The following is a 9,630-nucleotide window of genomic DNA, read 5'->3' on the forward strand; positions in this document are numbered from 1 at the left end:
CATTAATGGATTATGAAATGTTGTAGCGATTACATTTGTTAACAGTATTACAAAAAATAAAATTTGTTCATTGTTATTTTTTATTATTTTTTCATATGTTAAATAATGCACAGTTTCTTTTTTTTCCGCTATTATATGTTCAATAAAATATCTGAGTACGAAGCATCTATGCACGACTCTATAGTGTCTTTTACATGTTTTTCGAGTTCACCGGGATATATCAAAGCGAGATATGAAGGAAAGTTATTATTGTTAATAGACAAAACGGTGGTTGTTCGTGCCGGAATAGTTCGGAACGTTCAATATAAAATGTTACGACATGGATTGCTTGAAATATTCGTTTCAATTTAATTAATATATTTCTTTTATATGATTGATAATTGCAAATCTTTAAATCGATCTGAAGATTGCAAGATACAAAATATATGTTATAAAATCAATTTTCAATACTCGAAATTTCTACAATGCAGGAATGGTTTTTTATGCATTCAATATTTGGAGAATAACAAAGTTGAATGTGTTATAATATAGACCCAGACTGCATTTGTGATCGGCAGTGTGATTAACAATATGGTACGTCTCTGGGTGGGCTCGAACCACCAACCTTTCGGTTAATAGCCGAACGTGCTAACCGATTGCGCCACAGAGACGTTTGTTGATAATAATATACAAAACATATTTACTTTGACAGGTAAAGAAGGGAAACACATTTGATCACCCTTTGTCGTATGACCTAGTACATAACTTATGTGTTTGTTTGATATTGGTAGGATTGATTAACTATATATCGTTAACCGAATGGTGACTGTATTATCAACCATAATACTATCCATCTCATTGCGATCCAGCCTCACCCTCCAACACCTCCCAAATGCACCAACATAGTGAAGTGTGTTGTAGTAACATACATATGCTCCGTATGGGTTGTCCCATGGTTTAAAAAAAAAAGGATCATCGTGTACCAACACGTCTGATGACTGTGGTACTGTCTTTTGATGGCCGGACACATACATGTGGTCATATGTCATAAATTATAATGAAATAAAGAAGCAACTTATATTTATTAAAACTAAATAAAAAGTAAAAAATTAATAAAATAAATTATGAGATTGATCACTGTTCGTTACCTTCACCTTTATAGGAATTATGAGATTCATCACTGTTCGTTATATTCACCCTTCATTATTGTTAATAGATACACTGTAAAACTTTGTCGATAAATCTAGATGTCGAGTTGAAGGTCACAGCTAGATTGTTGTGCAAGCTTTTACAGGAACACGCTAAACATAAATTGTTAAGACATTGATTGCCTAAAATATTCGTTTAAATTTATTTAATATATTTTTATATGTTTATATGATATATCTTTCAATCGATCTGAACATTGTAAGATAAGAAATATGTTATAGAATTAATTTTCAATAATCGAAATGTCTACAATGCAAGAATGATTTGTATGCATTCATAACTTGGACCCTAACAAAATTGCATATGAAAGGTGAAGATAACGAACAATGATCAATCTCATAACTCCTATAAGTAATACAAATAGATAGATGGGGCAAACACGGACCCCTGGACACAACAGAGGTCGATCAGGTGCCTAGGAGGAGTAAGCATCCCCTGTCGATCGGTCACACCCGTCCCGTTATCATATAGAGTGCATTTGTTAACCGTATCTGTCGCATTTGTCTATATATATACATATATGTATATATATATACCTTGACAGGTAAAGAAGTTAAACACATTTAATCAACATCTGTCGTATGATCTAGTGCGTAACTTATTTCAAGCATTTATTTAATCTATTTTTATTTTCATATCTTCTTTTAATGTGTACACTTACGGACACAGAAAACATTCCGCATATAGTTGTCATGTCGCCAACACGCGAGCCAATATCCGGATGTTGAATGTTAATTTAAACGAGCATAAGAATGTTGTATATCTCAGAGAAGATTGATAATAATAATAATGTCCTTTATTTAAACAAGATAGCACAATTAGTTTAAAAACTAGTTTACATTGTGGTCTTGAAAACATATATACAGACAACAGTATTATACAGATACAATATAAAATAGTATATGAAGGTATGCTGTATACATACATGTACGCTATTTACATATCTAAAACTGAAAATAAAACTGGAAATAAATAAATAAACAAATAAAAAAAACCTGAAAATAATCAAAAACAAATCTATATGGTTTTAATTGAAGTTGATTTAACTTGAAAGTGAAATACTATGTAGATTTAGAACATCAAATTGTAGATTGCATGTACTTGTAGAGACATGATGATGGTTAAAAATACCAAGGAATGAAAGAGTATACACCTTATGTAATTATAATGATTTGGTTGATGAGTTCGATTACTTGTTTAAATGTACTGGTGAAACTATCAAAGTATTAAGATTATTAAACTTAGATAGACAGATATTATACAAATAGACCAGATAAATATAAATTTAAACAGCTTCTTAATTGTAAAAATGCTATTGTACTTAAAAGAGTATGCAAATTTTTCATCGTTATAAAAGAAAGGACATGTCCTCCGTATCAACTCCATGTTATGTTGAATAATGTATTGTGAAAGGTGAAGATAACGAACAGTTATCAATCTCACAACTCCCAGAAGCAATACAAAATAGAGAGTTGAGCAAACACGAACCCATGGATATACCATAAGTGAAATCAGTTGCCTGGGAGTAAGCACCCCCTATTAACTAGTCACACTCGCCGTGAGCCCTATATCTTGATCAGGTAAACGGAGTTATCCGTAGTCAAAATCAGTATGTGAAGAACGGCCTAACAATTGGTATGAAACATGTCAGACAGCATTTGACCCAATGATAGGTTGTATTGGCAAATTAAATCCTTATAACGATCATAGAATTTGCGAAATGCTGATTTTAAACGAGACTGTTGAAGCACCTGCACCATCACTTTGTATTTCAGTAGCCTTCTTTGATTTACAAACTGACCATACGCAGAACAAGCTCTTGCATATCGAATCTGTTGAGATACCAGATATATACACACCACATGCAGATGATAATGGAATATTGCTACATAAATATGCGAAGTTTACAATAGAGAAGCCGAAATCATCATCTTTGTCATAAAGTTGAGTTGTTAGTTTGCCGTAAATATCTACTTTCAATAAAATATCTAAGTATGAAACAGACCTGGACGACTCTGTGGTGTCTTTTATTTCGAGTTGACTATCGAAGCGACATACATGTATGAATAAAAATTATTATTGTTAATAGATAAAACGTCGTCGATATATCTAAATGTCAAATTGAAGGTCACAGCAAGAGATTTTTCTTCCCACGTAGAAGTTATTGGATAAATTCTGCTCCATAAGAATATAAAAACAGGTCAGCTAACAAAGGAGCATAATTCATGCCCATGGGTATTCCAACAGACTGTTGGAAAACTTGATCACCAATGAGGAACTCCAACATATTTTTATTTCAACTTCAGAGTACGTGTGCGTGGAATCACAGTGGTGTTTAACAAAGTAATTTTTTGAATGAGTGGTCACTAGATATGAATATTTCTGTTTTCCATTTTTGTTGAAGAAGCAACTGTCTATGGTGTCAAAAAGCCCAATTTTTAATTTATCGTGAGGAATGGTCGTGTAAAGTGCTGAAAAGTCATGCATTTTCATGTTGTTGATTTGAGAAGTTTTGCGATTTTAAATCTAAATGTTCTGTAGAATTTTTAAGAATCCGCAGTTGATTTACACCACGTCTGGCATATGTAGACGCGCAGTACGTTTTAAGTTTCTCCTTCACAGCTGTTAATATTTTCATGACGAGCAAAGATAGAGGCTTTGTCGAACACTTACTGGATCCAGCAATGTGTCATTTTTGTACTGGTTTTTATGAAGTTTAGGAATCCAGTATAGGTACGGTAACTCATATTCATCCGACTGCAATATTAAATGTGTCATTAACTGAAGCATGGCTTTGAAGAATTTCATTTTTTGAAAGAGTAGTATATTTTTTTCTCTCTATATTTGACAATTACAAATCTTTCAATTGATCTGAAGATTGCAAAATAGGAAATATGTTATAGAATTAATTTTCAAACATTACTAACCGAACTATAGATATTAAACGATTATGGGGGAAAAAACTATGGAAAACTGTGTCCATACGCCGGTGTTAATAATGTCTAGAGAGTGAATACAGGACGTGTATTCTTTATCTGTAATTTATCAATAGAATTACTATTCAATAAATTGTTGAAAATAAAGTGCGTCTGACACTGTGAAAGCGCTGACTTAGAATGACTACTGTTGACCTACTCTACCTTGATATCTCAATAACTCTATCTGATCGGTCGTCCTATGACCACCCTGCGTATCATTACACAATACGTTCGAACACGCTTCTATCATATAATGCTTTCCCCCTATTCTGCGAAACGCGGGAAAACTTTGATATTTAGAGAATAACAAAATAGCATATCATATAATGTACAGTGCATTTGTGATCAGTAGTGTGATTAACAAAATAGTACGTCCCTGGGTGGGCTCGAACCACCAACCTTTCGGTTAACAGCCGAACGCGTTAACCGATTGCGCCAGAGACATTCTTATTTAAATTTAGTTAAGACACATTTACGTTGACAGATAAAGAAGGAAAACGCATTTGATCACCCTCTGTCGTATGATCTAGTACGTAACTTATTTTGAAACATAAGATTCGATATAAAAGACACCACAGAGTCCTCCATATTTGCTTCTGACTTGGATATTGTAATGAAAATAAATATTAATGACAAACTAACAACTCCACTTTATGACAAACGGGATGATTTCAGCTTCTCCATCGTCAACTTCCCATATTTATGTAGCATTATTCCATTATCACGTGCATATGGTATTTATATCTCTGAATTGATTCGATACACAAGAGCTTGTTCTGCGTATGGTAAGTTTTTAAATCGACGCAGACTACTGACAATCAAGTTGGTATTACAAGGGTTTCAACAGTCTCGTTTAACGTCAGCATTTCGCAAATTCTATGGGGTTATAATGATCTAGTTAGCCAATACAACCTATCCTTGGGTCAAATGCTGCCTAACGTGTTTTATACCAATTGTTATGGACCGGTCAATATTTATTGGGGGGTTGGGACCGGTGCATTCGATATTTCCATTTTTAAAAATCCCCATGTCCAATCTTTTAAGCATACAAAAAAGTTGCTGTCCTATATCAGATGTGTATTTAAAAAAATGTGTATCCTATCTAATTTTTTCGTTTCGTTAAATAATTTAATTGTTGTTTAAAGTCCTATATTTTGCATATTTTTAATTATTGTTTTACTGAATTGTTGTCTCATGTACATTGTACTTACAAGTATTTTTCACATCTCAGTATTTTCTATGAAAGGTGAAGATAAAGAACAGTGATCAATCTTATAACTTCTATAAGCAATACAAAATAGAGAGTTGGGCAAACACGGACCCCTGGACAAATCAGAGGTGGGATCAGGTGCCTAGGAGGAGTAAGCATGCCATGAAGACCGGTCACACCCGCCGTGAGCCCTATATCTTGATAAGGTAAACGGAGTTATCCGTAGTCAAAATCAGTGTGCCAAGAACGGCCTAATAATCGGTATGAAACATGTCGGACATCATTTGACCCAATGATAGGTTATAATCATGGCAAACTATCAAATTATAAAAAGATGTGTTTAAACTTTAGTTTTAATTTTGTAACTTTTAATTTAATACATGTTTTAATATCAAGAGGTTTCAAAGGACTAGTATTTTATTGCAATTGATTCTATGTTTAATGTTTATTGACAATGTTTATTGTATTTTATTTTATCTCTAGTATATTCAACTTGGACATGATATAAAGCCTGCACACAATTCAGTATTATTGTTTAAAATATAGTTGAATTAAAAGTTTGAAATACTTTATAATAATTTTTGTTCATTGATATATTTGCAAAAAAATATAGCTGTCCTATCAGTGTTGAAAATAAAAAAGTTGGAGTCCTATCAGTATGTAAGTCAAAATAAATGTGTGTCCTATTGCATTCTGCACCGGTCCCAACCCCTCAATAAATATTGACCGGTCCCTTAGACCGTTCTTGGAACACTGATTTCGACTATCGATTACTCCGTTTACCTTATCAAGATAGAGGGCTCATGGCGAGTGTGACCGGTCGACAGGGAATGCTTACTCTTCCTTGGTACTTGATCCCACCTCTGGTATATATCAAGGGGTTCGTGTTTGCCCAATTGTGTCTTCCTTATAGGAGTTATGTAATTGATCACGATGGACAAGAAGCTGAAGTCATCCTGTTTGTCATAACGTTGAGTTACCAGTTGACCGTTAACATCTACATGTATATTCAATAAAATATCCAAATATGAAGGGAATATGGAAGACTGGTGCATTGAGTTCATTTGAAATGGACATATGAATGAAAATAAACATTGTAAATAGATGAGACATGAGAGAGAGAGAGAGAGAGGGGGGGGGGTCACGGCAAAAAATTAGGAGATTTCGTCTTTTCATATTGAAGCTTTATCTTTTCTTCCTCGTAAGATTATAAAAATAGGTCAGTTAATAAAGGAGCAGAGATCATGTCCTTGGGAATTCCAACAGACTGTTGCAAGACTCAATCACCAAAGACCATGTAGAATGTGTTGTAAGAAAACATTAAGATCCTGTTTGTAGGTGTGTTTATAGACGGTGCACTATCACCGATTGCGATTAAATATAAGAGGAAAATACAAAACGTTTTATATAATAATGAGTGTTTGTTTTTTACGTCCCGTCGAGATTTTTTCACTCATATTTAGACGTCACCAGCTGGGATATGACATCAATATTTCACTTTTTATTCTCAACAAATTAAACAGTGACTATTTTGTTTATTTCGTCCATATTTTTGTTGTTTAAGAAATACTAGGCTATACATTACGCCATCCAGAAAAATACAAATCTTCTTAGGACACTCCTAAAAGTCGGACATAAGGTTTTGGACTAAAATTGAACTCCCAAAAATCCGACTTATCGGCGAGTATATACGGTAGATGAAGTACCATAAAATTTAGACTTATTCTTAGTGCTCAGGGCCGTAGAAGTGAGGGTTCTTTATCATGTCAACGCCTGTCGCAACACGGGACCTCCGTTTGTAAGGTCATATCCGTAAGACCCGTGATTCTCACTTCTAACTGCCGAGGCGAAGGAGCAAGCACTACCTATTTTAACGTCTTAAGTTTGACACGGCCATCGTACAATCGGGGCTCGAACTCACGACCTCCCGGTTGCGAAGCGAACGGGGGGTCGTGAGATCGAGCCCCTCTTGTGCCATATAGGTTATAATATGTTTTCAAAAATTCATTGAGATTGAGTACAAGAAAGTTATCCCCCTTAAAATACAAACAAAGCAAAGATGTTGTATTTGATACTTAGAATACCCAGTAAATTCAAAACTGTTCCTTTTTTTTTTTTTTTGCTGTCTGCTAGATTTTAAATTACCTTTCTTTTGATACTGTAGCTACTTAATTTCGATGTCATCAATTCAGACATAAAGCATCTGACATTTAAAGTACACATCTCCCCTTAGAAGGACATCAATTTCCACACTAAGTTCACTGTCCTTGTGTCATGTCGAGGCAGTCGTGGAAGACATTTTGCTGATATTTCTCGCCGTATCCCGGGGCGACTACAGATAATTCACGGTAAGACAGAACCACACAGCGGCCCCATTTTCTTGTGAAATTTACGACCAAATAATCAAAACAATCTCCCATTTATGACTTCGAGGTAATTATGAATTCCAAAATATTTTTTTTACTATTACAAATTAATCACGTTTCTGCGAAAATCAGACATAAATCTTGGAAATTCTAATATTACGTTGTGGAACTAAGACACGATAGAAACGTGTGATCCCCTGCCATGTCATTAGACTCCCCGTTAATGTCCTATGATGCTCTTATATGAAGAGATGTGTTTGTTGATGAAAAAACAAACCATTTGATATTAATCAATGTGATCGATATTGCTTGTGTTTCCAACTTTCGGAAAACGTTGATTTCATATCTTGGATACAGGGTCTTGCGTTTTGTGTTCCTTGACTTTATATCTTAATGCCTTTATGACACAGTTTCTCCGAATCAGCTGTCGAAGACAATAACTCCCAGATCATATTTCATGTTAAATTTTTTCCGAGATTACAAGTACAAATGACTTCATCTGATGCCTTCTATAATGCAGAGCATTAGACCAGGGAATCCTCTGCTGGATTCATTTGGGTTCGCCAATGATTCGGCACTTATTTGAAAAATCCAAACACCTTGAAATTTTGTGTCGACAAAGGGTACAACGATCCTTGGAAAAATCTGTAACCTGCGATATAGTCGGTTCTCCGAGGTAGTCATACTCATTGATACCAATCCTGCTTTTTATATTACTTTCTATTTATATATAATTGTGTTTCAAAAGGTGTGAATAAATGAAATGACCCATACGTATCATCTTATGTAATTATTCTCTATCAGTTAAAAGGTCTTGGCAACCTATACTTGATTAATCGTAATGAGAGAAACCTTTATCAATTATTATTTTGAAAGAATGAAATTTAAGATATGTTGTAGATCTAAGTCATAACCAATATTTAAAGAAAGGATCACAGGATGTTTTATTTTTAACATAGTATTACACAACCTTGCTCAAGATGTCTTCTACTCAAAAGCAACACAGGTAAGTATTGGGGATTTATCAGATCCAACTCTCGGAGGAATCTCGTCATCAAATTCAACTCTCGGAGGAATCTCGTCATCAAATTCAACTCTCGGAGGAATCTCGTCATAAATTTCAACTCTCAGAGGAACCTCGTCATCACATTCAACTCTCAGAGAAATCTCATGAAGCTTACAGATACATGCAAGGTGAAGATAACGAACAGTGATCAATCTCATAGATTGTACCAGAATCTTAAATTTGTACAAGTGAAAGCAAATGCTTAGGAGAAATGTTTGGTTTTTTTTAATCTTTCACAAGTAGTAATACTTGTACATATAATCTAGATGCACCATCAACTAAAAGTCATATCGGAGGAGTTTTTGTTGATTGCCAAACAGGTCGGAGGAGGTGGCGCAGACAGCTAAATATGTCTTGATTACTCTTATTCTCCACCCCATTAAAAGACGTGTATTGTTTTACGACATACACGTCACTACTGGACTTGCATGAAAGACAGAAAGACAGCATTGCATAATGTCATGACGTGAAGAACACAGTGTTTAAAAAATATTCTGGATTGATAGATTTTTATTTTTGTTGTTTTTTTTTTTTTTTTTTTTTTGACGATTTAGTATTCATGTTTTTATTATTTATTTATAATATAGCGCTTTATCTAATTAAGACAATTACCCTAAAACGCTTTACATGTAAAACAATAAAAACAAACTAAAAAAAATAGATACATATAAAAAGGCATAAAATAATACTAAAACGGAGATTTTTTTGTTGTTGAAAATAACTGTTTACATAAATACCGAATTACAGATTAAAAATGCAACTTTAAAAAGATGTGTTTTAAGTTTGTTTTTATTCCTATGTTTTTGTTGTTCGGTGTTGTTA

General features: G+C 33.9%; 2 non-coding genes across 2 annotated transcripts; both read right to left on the bottom strand.

Annotated features, from left to right (window-relative positions):
- Nucleotides 1-576: 576 nt before the first annotated feature.
- On the bottom strand, nt 577-650 carry Trnan-guu (transfer RNA asparagine (anticodon GUU)). Its single transcript has one exon. It is a non-coding gene; the product is annotated as a tRNA-Asn (tRNA).
- A 3,887-nt stretch (nt 651-4,537) lies between these two features.
- Trnan-guu (transfer RNA asparagine (anticodon GUU)) lies at nt 4,538-4,609 on the bottom strand. Its single transcript has one exon. It is a non-coding gene; the product is annotated as a tRNA-Asn (tRNA).
- Nucleotides 4,610-9,630: the final 5,021 nt, after the last annotated feature.

Source organism: Ostrea edulis, chromosome 5, assembly GCF_947568905.1.
Source record: "Ostrea edulis chromosome 5, xbOstEdul1.1, whole genome shotgun sequence".
In the NCBI taxonomy this organism is placed as follows: domain Eukaryota; kingdom Metazoa; phylum Mollusca; class Bivalvia; order Ostreida; family Ostreidae; genus Ostrea; species Ostrea edulis.